Below are 14,110 nucleotides of genomic sequence, written 5' to 3' on the forward strand. Positions count from 1 at the left end.
GGATCCATTAATCTACTGCTCCCTCTGCACCAATCCCTAGCAGACAAAGCTCCTACTCTCTCCCAGACAAACTACCCAGCACTCACAAAGCACCTCTTCTCCCTCTGAACCAGAGCAGCTAGAACAATGTGTCTGTTTTCTTCATAATCTCGTATTATATTTTATTGGCATTTCAATGCAGTTAGAAAAAGATCCCAGAACCACTATACCTAGCACCAGAAAATTCCCAGGAGCTCGTAGCACCATTTACCCAGCTCTCAGCGAAGGGCCAAACCTTTAAAGTTCCTTGGATTTAGGGATTTCTCTGAGATAATGAAAGATAATGAAATGAAGACAAGGCAGTCTGGATTTCTTGGAACCTGGGCCCTTTCAAAGAAAAGGTGTTTTAATGTAGCCAACGGAAAAGTGATGCATCCAGGAACAAGGGGTGCAGGCCATACCTACAGAATTGTGAACTCATGGAAAGAAGAGACTCTGAAAAGGATTTAGGGGTTATGGTGGACAAGCAACTCTGCATGATATTCTAGCAAAGACTGAGATTCTGGCAAAAAAGGTCTAATGCAATCTTTGGTAGTATAGAGTAGAATGTAGAAGTTGGAAGATTTTTACCTCTTTATATAGCATTGATTAGAGCAATACTGGAATACTGCATGCTGTCCACATTTTAAAAATCATGTTGAAAAACTGAAGAGGGTGCAGAAAAGAGCCACAAAAATGATTCAAGGGATGTAGAAAATGTCTTACAGTGATGGACTTTTAAACTGCTTATTTGGTATAGTGTATCAAAAAGAATTGAGAGGTGAGTTGATTACAAGGTATCAGTACCTTCACAGGCAGATACTTCTGGGTACTAAAGGGCTTGTTAATCTAGAGGAGAAAGGCATAACAAGAACCAATGGCTAAAAGCTGAGAAATAAGGTACACATTTTTAAAAGGAAAGGTGATTAACCATCGGAACAAACTACCAAGGATAATGGTGGATTATCCATTTCTTCATCTCTTGAAATCAAGACTGGATGTCTTTCTGGAGGATATACTTTAGTTACAGACAAGTTCTTGGGCTCAATGTCAGGGTAACTGGATGAAATTTGAATAGCTGTGATACACAGGAGGTCAGACTAGATGATCTAATGGTGTCTTCTGGCCAATCCCTACATGCTCTCATTCACACGTCCTCGCTGCACAAAGAACATATCTGCTTCCAGGGGCGACTCTGAATCTTTTATTTTCTTCCTGTATTGCTGTTAAATCTCTTTTACAGCATGTAATTTCCCTTTTCTCCTCTTTGACTTGCCCCTGTCTCTCTCTATGGCCATGTGACTCACCCAGGCACTCTGCTCCCACTTAACTGCTCAGGTCCTTCTGGGTAGCCAGGCCCAGGCTTCACCTCCTCCCAGGTACTGTGCTGATCTCAGAATTGACTTCACAATGCTTGACTTTGCGTTGACATGGTGACATTGTAGTGTAGAACTGAGATGCTCTCTCTCTACTGTCTCTTTCCTCTCTCCCAAATTGACAGAGTAAATACTGTCTTTCTTTGATGGACAGTATTTTCCTAATGGATAGCGTTGAGGCAATTGCTTGCAGAATCCCTGCTGCTTTCAACTTGGGAGCAGAAAAATCCCTAGTTTCTCTCTCTCCACTGTCAACTTAGTTGCACAGTCGTTCATCTGTGGGTATCTATTATGCTTTATCTCCCACATTTTCTAACCGCAGATTGTGATCGCTGATCTATATGTTGCATGGTTCTGCTTTGTTTTCCGTATCTCATTGTTGTGAAGATCTGCTTGTGGGAAGGTTCCAGTTCTGGTCTTATAATGATGTTGTTCCTATTGATTTCTGATCTTTCCCACAGCAGGTACTTTAATGTCCTGGATTCACATTTTAAATGTTGAGTCCAAGATCAGTGATGCTAAGATTTGGGAGTATTACAGAATCTGTTCTATCTCAGCAGGCTATTCCTGTTTCAGTCATGCTCTGTCCCAGCATCAGTCCCATCAGTGGGTCCCTGGCACTCAGCAGTGGGACAAGCCTTAATATCCCTGTTGAGTTAGGGATTTCTTCATCTAGCTTGCGAACAGGCATGCAACTTTGTCCTCCGAGAACCCCATGGCAGTTGCAAGCATAGCAAAGGGCATTTCCTGCAGCTGTTTGCATGGGGACTCATCTGGGTTCCTCTTAATTTCTTCCCCTGTTGCCTCTCAAATCTTTCTATTTGTTTTCTCTCCCTCCGTTTCCCCTGTGCCCATGAGACAGCACTCAGCTGCTCTGATCCTAATGGGAGCACTGAGCAGTCCCTTTTGGTGTGTTGCTTTGCCTCACCACCTCCTCAAGCCCAGTGCTGGCCTCACATTGCTGAGTTTTGTGCTGGCAATGCATGGGATGACATGGCAATACAGAGCTGATATGCTCTGCTGTCTCTTTCCTTTTCCTCAGATTTGGCCAATAGTGTACAGGGATCGGATTAGTGTTCTGAGTCTCCTTTTCTTGCCTGGTTTGAACAGTGGTTATTCCTATATGTGGAATAGGAATATTGCTAGTACGGATGATACCTGCTGGTGAAAAGGTTGTTGAAATCCAGTTGTTTTACTGCACCCACTTACAATTTGCCAGGTTCCTCGTGATATTCCAATTCTGGCATCAAAAGGTCAATTCATGCTACTGGTTTCAGATCCTCTTGCTTTGACTAGACAGGCTGGATCTGATTTCTTCCGTTTACCCTGGTGTAAATCATAAGTAACTGTATGGATATACATAGGGCCCTACCAATTTCACAGCCATTAAAAACATGTCACAGACCATGGAATAAGCCCTTTCCTGTGAAATCTGATCTCTCCCTTGCTGCTGGGAGTGCCCCAGTCATGGACTCCTAGTTGCTAGTCCTGGCCGGGATGGGGAGGGACAGGACTTGTCCTTCCCCTGTATGTCTGCCATAGGTGAGGAGATCACTTCTGCACTGCAGCAACCCTGGAGCTGGGCATGGAGCGCCCGTGCTCAAGGCTTCTGCCCCCTTTCTCTCCCCCGCCCCCCAGTGGCTCCTACTGGGGCTTGGGCCACCAGGGCTCAGGGCTCCTCATCCCTGGTGGCTCCTGGCACCATTTTTCTGGGGGGCCCCAAATTGGCTGGGGCCCCTGGGCATTGGCTGGGACTAGCAGCGAGGAGCACTCAGCTGGGTGCACTCCAGCAGCACGGGGGAGATCAGACCCACCTCCAGGAACCTCCTGCAGCTGCAGGAAGCTTTGTGGCTGCTGCCTTCAGACCCCAGGTCTGAAGGCAGCACAGAAGTGATGATAGCAATCCTAGACCTCTCTACAACAGCTTTGTGACATCCCCCATCCCCCCACCCATGATCCCCTTTTGGGTCAGGGCCCCCAGTGTTTACAACACTGTGAAATTTCAGATGTAAACATCAGAAATTGTGAAATTGACCAATTAAAAAACCCTCTGGCCATAATATTGACCAAAATGGAACGTGAATTTGGTAGGGCCCTAGATGTACATGTGAAGGAAGACTAAGGCTTAAAAATCTAGCACTTTGTGGCAGCGGGAGTGTTACAAACTAGAGATACATATATTGTAAAAGCACTTTTGTTGTTCATTTGTATCTAGTTTAGAAAGTGACATTTTCCACAGATGTTGATGAGATGAGGCATGTGGTTGCACAGCCCGTATCTTTGGAAAGGGCATGAGGTATCACTCTATCTATTGTCCTTAATGAAAAGAAGAGGCTTAACTTCTAAACCATCCACATAGGGAAATGAAGATGACATTGATTTGAATCACTCAGGAAGGTCATATCCGCAAAAGCAAAGGCTGAAATAAATACCCCCAATCCCAACACCTGCCCTTTCTTTGCAGAACAGTACAATGCTGAAAAGGATGGAGGAGAGTAGACCTCATTGTTAACTCTTAGTCAAATTAGTGTTCTCAGAATTTTTATCTTGAGGTCTGGAATCCTGTCATAGAGAATAGCCATTGAGGGAGCAGGGCTATCAGGGACCTCAGTAGGTTTGCTAAGTATGTTTTTAGGATAAACAGAATAGCCATCCCATCTTGAGATGTTGGCGATAGTCTCCCTTTCTAACCAGGGAATGCTTATTGATAGATCCATGCATCTAAAGAGGACTGAGACAGTGGAGCTAAGTAGGGTATAAGTCACCTTTGTACCCTCCTAATCCTGGGTGTCCCAGGGGATGAAGTGGCCACTGCTGTAACTGAGGCAGGCCTGGGTGCCTATCTAAGCTTAGGGCAGTCTGGGGAGTCTGCCACATGGGCTGCAATGCTACGCAGAACTTCCACTATGGCGTGTGCTGTGGACCTGCTCCTACCACTCCTTCCACCCTGGCACAGCCCCTACACCAGGGCTTTTGAATAGGTTCTTGAAGGTGCCACTGGGGGAATTCAACCCCAGTCTGAAATGAGGCTTTTAAGGCCTTTTTATGTGGCATAAAAGGAACAGAGCAGCATCTCTCATGCTGCTGCTCAGCATGCACGTGGAGACTTTGCTCCACCCATTTGCACTTTGTTCCATCCTTTAGCATGAAGCAGATTTCTTCCCACAGTGAAACTCTGTGTGTGTGTGTGTGTGTGTGTGTGTGTGTGTGTGTGTAAATGTATAGGATAGGAGAATAGAGGAGTGCAGAGCTATGGACTGACCCATTTGAGCAATTTGCTCACTGGGGGAGGCAAGCAGTCCCTGTCTACATTTTCAATATGTGGGGTGATACTGGGATGAAGGCTTTTTATGGGGCAGGAAATGTCGGAGCTTGTTTGTTCTTTCTTGCTTGTCTTGGCTGTGACCATCCCTCATGTTGCTAGAGATGTGAACGTGTTCTCTCTTGAATCTCCTAACTGTAATCTTGTTCAAGGATGTCCAAATTGTCTAGGCAAATGTAATTTAAAGGGTTTAATCCCCACTGGCCATCTGTAACACCCAATCTCCAATGGAATTTGTGCTAATAGATCCTCTCATATGTTCCCCCCACCATCAAATTACTTTTTTTTTTAAAGAAGTAGAAACTCACTGGTAAAATCCAAGTACAAAATCTAAGCACTATTGAAGTCAATGGGAGTATTGCTAGGTGGGGCCAGGATTTCACCCTAAGGCTTGGTCTACACTACGAAGTTAGTTCGAATTTAGCGGCATTAGGTCGATTTTTATAATGAATGCATCTACACAACCAACCCCGTTCCGCCGACCTAAATGGCCCTTAAAATTGACTATTGTACTCCTCCCTGACGAGGGGAGTAGTGCTAAAATCGACCTGCCTGGGTCGAATTTGGGGTAGTGTAGATGCAGCGCTGTGCAATTCAATGGTATTGGCCTCCGGGAGCTATCCCAGAGTGCTCCAATGTGACTGCTATGGATAGCACTTTCAGCTTCGATGCACTAGCCAGGTACACAGGAAAAGCACTGGGAACTTTTGAATTTCATTTCCTGTTTGGTCAGTGCGGCGAGCTCAGCAGAACAAGTGACCATGCAGTCCCAGAATCGCAAACGAGCTCCAGCATGGAGCAAACTGGAGACCCTGGATCTGATTGCTGTATGGGGAGAAGAATCTGTGCAAGCAGAACTCCTATCCAACAGAATAAATGCTGATATGTATGCCAAAATCGCACAGGGCATGGTGGAGAGAGGCTACACCAGGTATGCACAGCAGTGCCGTGTGAAAATTAAGTTGCTCAGGCAAGCCTACCAAAAGACAGAGGAGGCAAACGGTCACTCCAGGTCAGAGCCCCAGACATGCTGCTTCCATGATCAGCTGCATGCCCTTCCAGGTGACCCTACCAGTACCCCAACACTCTCCGTTGAGACACCTGCAAGGTGGCAGCCTCACGCAACACAGATGAGGATTTTGTGGATGAGGAAGAGGAGGAGGAGAATGTGCAGCAGGCAAGCGGAGAATCCGTTCTCCCCGGCAGCCAGGACCTTTTCCTCACCCTGGAGCCAATACCCTCCCACGGCCTATTGTTCCCAGACCCTGATGGCAGAGAAGGCACCTCTGGTGAGTGCACATTTGTAACGACACTTTAGGGGCTAAAAGCAATTGTTTTTAATGTTTGATTTGCCCTGGACAATTGGGATGCATTCGTGGCCAGTACAGCTAATGGAAAAGTCTGTTTACGTGTCTGGGGATGGAGCGGGGATCCTCCAGGGACATCTCCATGAAGCTCTCCTGAAGGTACTCTGAAAGCCTTTGCAGAAGGTTTCTGGGGAGGGCTGCCTTATTTTGTCCTCCCGGTAGGACACTTTACCACACCAAGCCAGTAACAAGTGGTCTGGAATCATTGCAGCACAAAGCATGGCAGTGAATGGTCCTGGGTTTTGGTCGCATTCATGCAACATTCGGCCTTTATCTTTCTGTGTCAGCCTCAGGAGAGTGATATCATTCATGGTCACCTGGCTGAAATAGGGGAAGTTTTGTAAGGGGACAGTAATCCACTCTGTTTGGTGATCCTTGACACATTAGACCCCAGGCATGCTGGGCTGTTTGCACTTTACTAAAAGGGATCATCCTGGAGAATAGCCATTTGGGAGGGGGCGGGGGTTGTGCTGCACATCCAGCCCGAAACTGCAGCCCCTCCTTTTAAACGCAGCCCCTCCTTTTAAACAGCAAACACAGCCGGCATTGGTTGCTATGGGAAAGGAGGGCGCTGCAGTTTGAAACCATTCCCACATGTTATGAACACGGAAGAAGCCAATCCCACATAGCCTTTTGCTTACTATGGCTGCCTGCAAACCGAATTCTGTTGCCCAGCCATGTGTGATGTCACCATACCGGCAGGTGCTCAATATAAAAGGCAAAATGCGATCTTGTACCTAAAGCACATGTGCTGTCTGCTGTGAATTGCTTGATTCACTGTGAAAGAGCCTCCCTTTTGTTCTCAGAAATGTATCATCTTAAATTTTACTCTCCCTTTTTATCTCCCCCAGGTGCAAATGTTTCTACGCTCCCCCTATCATCTCCTTCCCTGAGGTTATTGCAGATTAGAAGGCAAAAAAAATGCACTCGCGATGACATGTTTTCAGAGCTCATGCTGTCCTCCCGCACTGATAGGGCACAGCTGAATGCATGGAGGCATTTGGTGGCAGAGGCCAGGAAAGCATACAGTGACCGTGATCGAAACACACAGGAGGAGATGCTGAGGCTAATGGGGGAGCACATGGACATGATGAGGCGTCTGGTGGAGCTGCAGGAAAGGCTGCAGCGGGGCTCTGTAGTCTAGTTGCCATTGTTGAACCGCATGCCCAAGTTCCATATTCTCCTCACCTTGATGCCCAAAAACGCAGGGGGAGGGGGAAGGCTCCGGGCACTCTGCCGCTCAACTCCAGGATTTGGCCCAAGCAACAGAAGGCTGTCATTCAAACAGCTTTGATTTGTAGTGTGGCTACAATCAGCAATGTGGCCTTGTCCTTCCCTCCTCCCCCACCCCACTCTGTTATCAAACCCTTTGTACACCCGGGCTTCCTTTTACTAGTCAGAGTTGCCAGTGATCTCAAGTTTTTTTTAATAAATAAAGAATGAATGGATTGAGAACAATAGGGACTTTATTTCCTGTGCCAGCTGTGGTCAAAGGGGGGAGGGGGATTGACTTACAAGGAAGTACATTCACCAAAGGGGGCGGCTTTGCATCAAGGACAAACACACACAACTGTCACACTGTAGCCTGGTGAGTCATTAAACTGTTTTTCAAAGCCTCTCTGATGTGCAGCGCACCTTGCTGTGCTCTTCTAATCGCCCTGGTGTCTGGCTGTTCAAAATTGGCCGCCAGGTGATCTGCCTCAACCTCCCACCCCGCCATAAACGTCTTCTCCCTTACTCTCACAGATATTATGGAGTACACAGCAAGCAGCAATAACAATGGGAATATTGCTTTCGCCGAGGTCTAACCTACTCAGCAAACTCCACCAGCGCCCTTTTAAATGCTGAAAGGCACATTTTACCACCATTCTGCACTTGCTCAGCCTATAGTTGAACTGCTCCTTACTGCTATCCAGGCTGCCTGTGTACAGCTTCATGAGTCTGGGAAGAAAGTCCCTTCTTGCAGCTTTCCGAACAGCCCAGAGTTCCAAAAGATGCGAGTGTCATGCACCTTTCCTGACCATCTCACATTGATGTCGGTGAAACAGCCCTTATGATCCACCAGTGCTTGCAACACCCGTGAGAAGTACCCCTTGTGGTTTATGTACTCTTTGGCAAGGTTGTCTGGTGCCGAGATAGGGATATGCGTTCGGTCTATCGCCCCACCACAGTTAGGGAAACCCATTGCAGCAAAGCCATCCACTATGCCCTGCACATTTCCCAGAGTCACTACCCTTCTTAGCAGAGGGTATTGATTGCCCTGGCTACTTGGATCACAGCAGGCCCCACGGTAGATTTGCCCACTCCGGATGGTTTCCCGACTGACCCGTAGCAGTCAGGCATTGCAAGCTTCCACAGAGTTATCACCACTCGCTTCTCAACTGTCAGGGCAGGTCTCATCTGGGTATTCCTATGCATCAGGGTGGGGGAAAGCAACTCACAAAGTTCCAGGAAAGTGGCCTTATGCATGCAAAAGTTTCGCAGCCACTGGGAATCATCCCATACCTGCAACACTATGCGGTCCCACCAGTCTGTGCTTGTTTGCCAGGCCCAGAATCAGCGTTCCACTGTATCAACATGTCCCAATGCCACCATGATATCCCAATTGCCACATCCCATGCTTTCAGGAACATCTGTGTCCATGTCCTCCTCATACTGGTGGCTCCTAGCTAGGCTCTGCACATACCGCAGGATAATGTGCGAGGTGTTTGCAATGCTTACAAAAGCAGTGTACAGCTGAGTGGGCTCCATGCTTGGATTACCCAAGAAAAAAGGCACAAAATGATTGTTTGCTGTTGCTTCCAAGGAGGAAGGGAGGAGGGGAGACAGACGACATGTACTTGAAACCACTCCCGACAATGTTTTTGCCCCATCAGGCATTGGGAGCTTAACCCAGAATTCCAGTGGGCAGTGGGGACTGTGGGATAGCTACCCACAGTGTATCACTCTGTGAATCGATGCTAGCCACGGTATTGAGGATGCACTCCGCCGACCTAATGCGTTTAGTGGGGGCATGCATGAGCGACTGTATAAAATCGGTTGCTAAAGATCGACTTCTATAAAATTGACCTAATTTCATAGTGTAGACGTGCCCTAAGTGTTGGGCTTAAAGTTGTCAGAGTTACAGAAATCAGAAGAAAGGGTGAAATGAAGCCTTTATCAACCGTTCTTTGTCCAGATCCTGATGGCAGGAACAGGTGATCACCTGGTTGAGATCAAACAAATAGGAAAGAAAAACACCAAGCCCTGATCCAAAATTTGAACCAAAGCTTTCTAGGGGCTGAGCATTTTTCATTTTCTCATTACTTTGCAATTCCTGCTCTGAACTGCAAGTTATTAAACTCTCCTCACAATGGCTGTTTTCATGGCATGTCCAATCTAATAGGATGCTAGAAATAGTGGAAACTGGACAAAAAACCTTTTTCATAAAAGACCCAGTTTTGTAGACCCAAAAGATTTAGAGGATCTGGATAAGATTCAGCTACACATCCAAACTTTTGGGTAATTATCTGAACCAAAGCTTGCCTGTCAAAGACCAAATGAATAGGGCCCTACGAAATTCACGGCCATGAAAAACATGTCACAGACCATGAAATCTGGTCTCCCCATGTGAAATCTGGTCTTTTGTGTGCTTTTACCCTTGCTTCTACATGGAGATCAACATTTCTCAAATTGGGGGTCCTGACCCAAAAGGGAGTTGCAGGGGGGTTGCGGTATTGCCTCCGTTACTTCTGCACTGCTGTCTTCAGAGCTGGGCAGCCAGAGAGTGGCGGCTGCTGACTGAGGACCCAGCTCTGCCGGCGGCAGCACAGAAGTAAGGGAAGCAATACCATATCATGCCATCCTTACTTCTGCGCTGCTGCTGGTGGTGGCTCTGCCTTCAGAGCTGGGCTCCAGGCCAGCAGCTGCCACTCTCCAGTTGCCCAGCTCTGAAGGCGCCGCCACTGCCAGCAGCAGTGCAGAAGAAGTGTAGCAGTACTGCAACCCCCTCTCCAATAACCTTGCAACCACAGCTCCCTTTTGGATCAGGACCCCTACAATTACAACACCATGAAAATCCAGATTTAAATAGCTGAAATCATGAAATTTACTATTTTTAAAAAGCCTATGACTGTGAAATTGACCAAAATAGACCGTGAATGTGGTAGGGACCCTACAAATGAGATATAAGATTGTTCACCACTCAGAACCTCAATGACTACATAGCCATCTTGGGGGTCACTTTAAGAACAGAAATTCAGCCTTAAATCTGAATTTCCTGACTTTAAGACATACCCATAAGGTCTCAGTATCTAGACAAAATTGCCATTGACTTAAATTAAATGGGCTATGGGGTTTAATTTTAAAAGCAGAGAGCAAGTTTTATTAACGTGAAACCATTTGATGCTTTGAAAGCACCCCAACTCTCACAATAAGCCAAAAAGTCAAACTAATCCCATTTCAAAACAAGGCCAAACAAGCCAATTCCTAAGAACCCCAACACTCTATGAGTAGATCCCCCCGACGTGCAGTCTGGGACTGTGGTGGGCTCGCTGTGCACCCCTGACTCTCTTTCCCTTGCCCTGCTTGCCCCCCTTGCCCCTGCTTGCTGGGAGCTGATCAAAAAAAAAAAAGCAACGAGCTACAAGCCCAACAAGCTATAAGCCAAAAACAAGCCCAGTTTATGTATTTTTTCCCCACGGGTTTGGCATGTCTGGTTATAATTTAAGATTTTCTATGTGAAGTTGAATTCCAAATATCCCTCCGTGCTTTCTACCACTTAGCCAGAACTGTGGGGTACTGATGAAATCAACACTAACACATTTTTTAGAATGGAATCTTAAAAAAATAAAAAAAAAGTATCTAAATGTTGTCTGCAAACTGAAATACAGTAGTAGTATTTAACAGCACACATGGTGGTTGCATGAGATGTATTACGTTGCTCTCACATCTCCACCAAAGTAGAATCAAATTCCAGTGACTATGAACCATCTTTCTCCATAGTGTGGCCAACTTAAGGTTTCCTATGAACAAAGGCTGCTGGTAGTGAGTAGTGCAGAAGTTTTCTTCTGTGGTCTACTGTCCATTAACAATCTACAAGAGCGGACACTGTCTAACTCAATTATTTGTGACCTGGGGCAGATTTAATTCAATTCCACAGTGGCAGAGAACCAAGTGTTAGAGACCAATGAACCATTTAGTCCCACGGAAAAAACCCCCTTGTGTGATTATTATTTGAGGAGGGACAGGGCCTGATTTTGTGGTGCTTGGCAAACACACTTGCATGAATTTGGTCAGGGTTCATTCGATCATTGATGAGGCAAACTAAGAAAGCTGTTACCAAAGGAGTTTCATAGGAGGAAATAGAAATGGTAATTATTTTAAAATACAGGGTTTAAAATCTTGTATGCTCACTTTTAAGGATCTCTGTAGATCATCTCTGTATATTTTCTTCAGATTGGCATATACATAGTATACTGATTGTGGAAAAACATTAACAGCTGTAAAAATTGAATGGATTTTAAACACCATATGATCTAACTGTGAGAGAAATTTTCTACCAAATGTGAATGGAATTATACAAGGGGAAAAAAAAACCCTTCAAAATGTTAACAGTAATAACTAAACCTGTCATTGATTAATATAGCATGTTTCATTTTAAATAGGTAGTGGCATGGGAGAAGTGAAATGAAATAGACCAGTTGAAACACATCTAAACTATTAATCATTTTTCAGACTTGTCAAATTCAAAACAAATTGCTGATTGATTTAAGGAAAAATAAACCAATCCTCGATCAGGTGGTTTTGATTCCTTACATTCAAAATAACAATCACACTACTGTAAGTTTGTTATATTCAAATAAAGAAATGAAAGCAAAGAGAAGATACCTTAGTTTTTCAAATCATTTTTGCTCTTTTATTTTCATGTAGATTTGTTATGAGGCTTGAACTGCTTTGTTTTTTTAAAACTGGAATTAATGGTAAAGTTCAAAACAGATGCAGACCTGAATAGCAGAGGATGTTATTTTTGGGGACTTCTCAGAACTATGGAGAAAGAAAATGTCACTTGACTTGAAGTTAGCTCTTAAGTATAGTGAATAAGCAACATTTAATTCACTCAGAAAGCATTTCCTCCTTATGATGAGTAGCTGAGTTTTCCCTTGAAGTGTTTTACCTTTGCTGTAGGTTTCCCACTTCGAGTATTTCCTTTATACTGTGACTCTGCAGTTCTTTGGTAAAGATGACATCAGTATAGAAATGGTGTGGGGTGGGTGGCACCATTCTTTCTCACCTTCTACATTTTCACCTATGATTAGTGGGGTAGAGGAAAGGATGTTATTGATGGTTTATCAGAAATTTATAAGGGCATCCCATTAATGAAGCAATGTACTCTGGATGCTATTTGAATATATAAATGATGCAGGTCTTTTGGGACAGTCTTTTGTGCACTAGGCCCCAACTGAACAATGAATTTAAATACTAACTTTATCTATTCCTATTCAGCAAAATATTGAAGTATTCAAGTCCCATTGATTTTATTGCTTGTGCTTTACTGAGTAGGGATGGACTGTTGAATTGGGGCCTAAAGGCCTGATCCTGCATCAGTTGAAATCACTGGCAGAGCTCCCATTAACTCTAGCAGTGAAGGCTCAAATTCTAATACCATAAGATTAACACAATCAATTAAGGGTTTGAGTTCATCTGCCTTTAATGTCCTTATTTGGGAAAAAATAAATGAGAAAAGAGAATACATAACCAAGAGGAAAAATCAGATGATAATTAATGCTCCCGGAAACTTTTTAAAACCAGAGCTTAGGCCAATAATTATTAGCCATTTCTCCTCATTCCTAAATTGTGAAACAAAAGGATCGGTGACTGATCATTCTGAATTTACTTATTAGCTTCCTTCTACATTCTTTTGCTCTGCAGTATCTTGAGAATATTCTGAACCACTGTGTCTTGGGTGGTCATCTTCACCCATAACTCTATTGTGGTGTGGTGGCCTTTAAGAGGGATTAGTGGAACTGTTACTCACCAGCAGAAAGTAAATCAAATGCTAGTGGAAGTCCCTCCGGAGAAAATGTATTTAATTTGTGAAATATTCTCACCATTAAGCCCCCTTCTCCCTCCAAAAAAGCTTGGAAATCTTAGATACTTAAGTAACCCAATTCCACTGAGTTGGACAGTGAATGAGTTAGTGATTTTGCGGTTTGACCCTCATATGGTACATCAATCATGGAATAGTTCTTTCTCTTTGGGTCCAAGTAAAACCACTACTTCCCACGCAACATGTCATTACCATCACAATAGGATCTGCTCAGTAATAGCATTTGGAATGGATCTTTAAATTTAAAGTACTGTTTGAAATCAAAGCTTCCTTCCTGTTGCAACTTAGCTTTAAAACAGACTTCTAGTAATCTTGGAAAATATAATTTTCTCTTCTTTCACCCTGTTTGGTTTTTGGTTTCATTGCGTTGTAAACCAGTTTTTTCCTTTCTCTTTGCCTTTAACAAGAAAACAGATTTTCCAAGATTCTGCTATAATTTTAAATTTAAGAAAAAAAATTCGCTATGAGTTTGAGTGGCTCCTATATCTCCATAATGTGCCCGTATATTGGAACTACAAACTGTACTGGTCTCCAAGCCTCATTTAAATGACTAACTCAAATAAGAAATAAATCCTGAAGAACTAGTTTGTAAGTAGCATCTGGGTTTGACTGAGATCCATAGCAAGGAAGGAAAATGCAGAGAAGTAATGCTGAAACCGAACCCATTGTGTATTGGTACATGCTGGCAAATAGTGTATGCTCAGAATACATTCTGTTGGGCCAGCATACTAAACTAGGATTCCCTCTTTCCTTTATTATTCTTATTGAGCCATTAGCTGCTAAGATTTGCTCTCAGCTGTTCTAGGACTGATGTTGCAAGAGAATGTTTATAATCTTTTATTATATATTCTCTGGCTATTATTTATCACAGATTATTAAGAAGGCACCCATCACTCTCTGATATCTTGGTGGTCCACTGCATAATGGAAAAGGGTTGTAT

The sequence above is a fragment of the Terrapene carolina genome, unplaced genomic scaffold (genome assembly GCF_002925995.2).
Source record: "Terrapene carolina triunguis isolate 2854851 unplaced genomic scaffold, T_m_triunguis-2.0 Scaffold182, whole genome shotgun sequence".
Lineage (NCBI taxonomy): Eukaryota > Metazoa > Chordata > Testudines > Emydidae > Terrapene > Terrapene triunguis.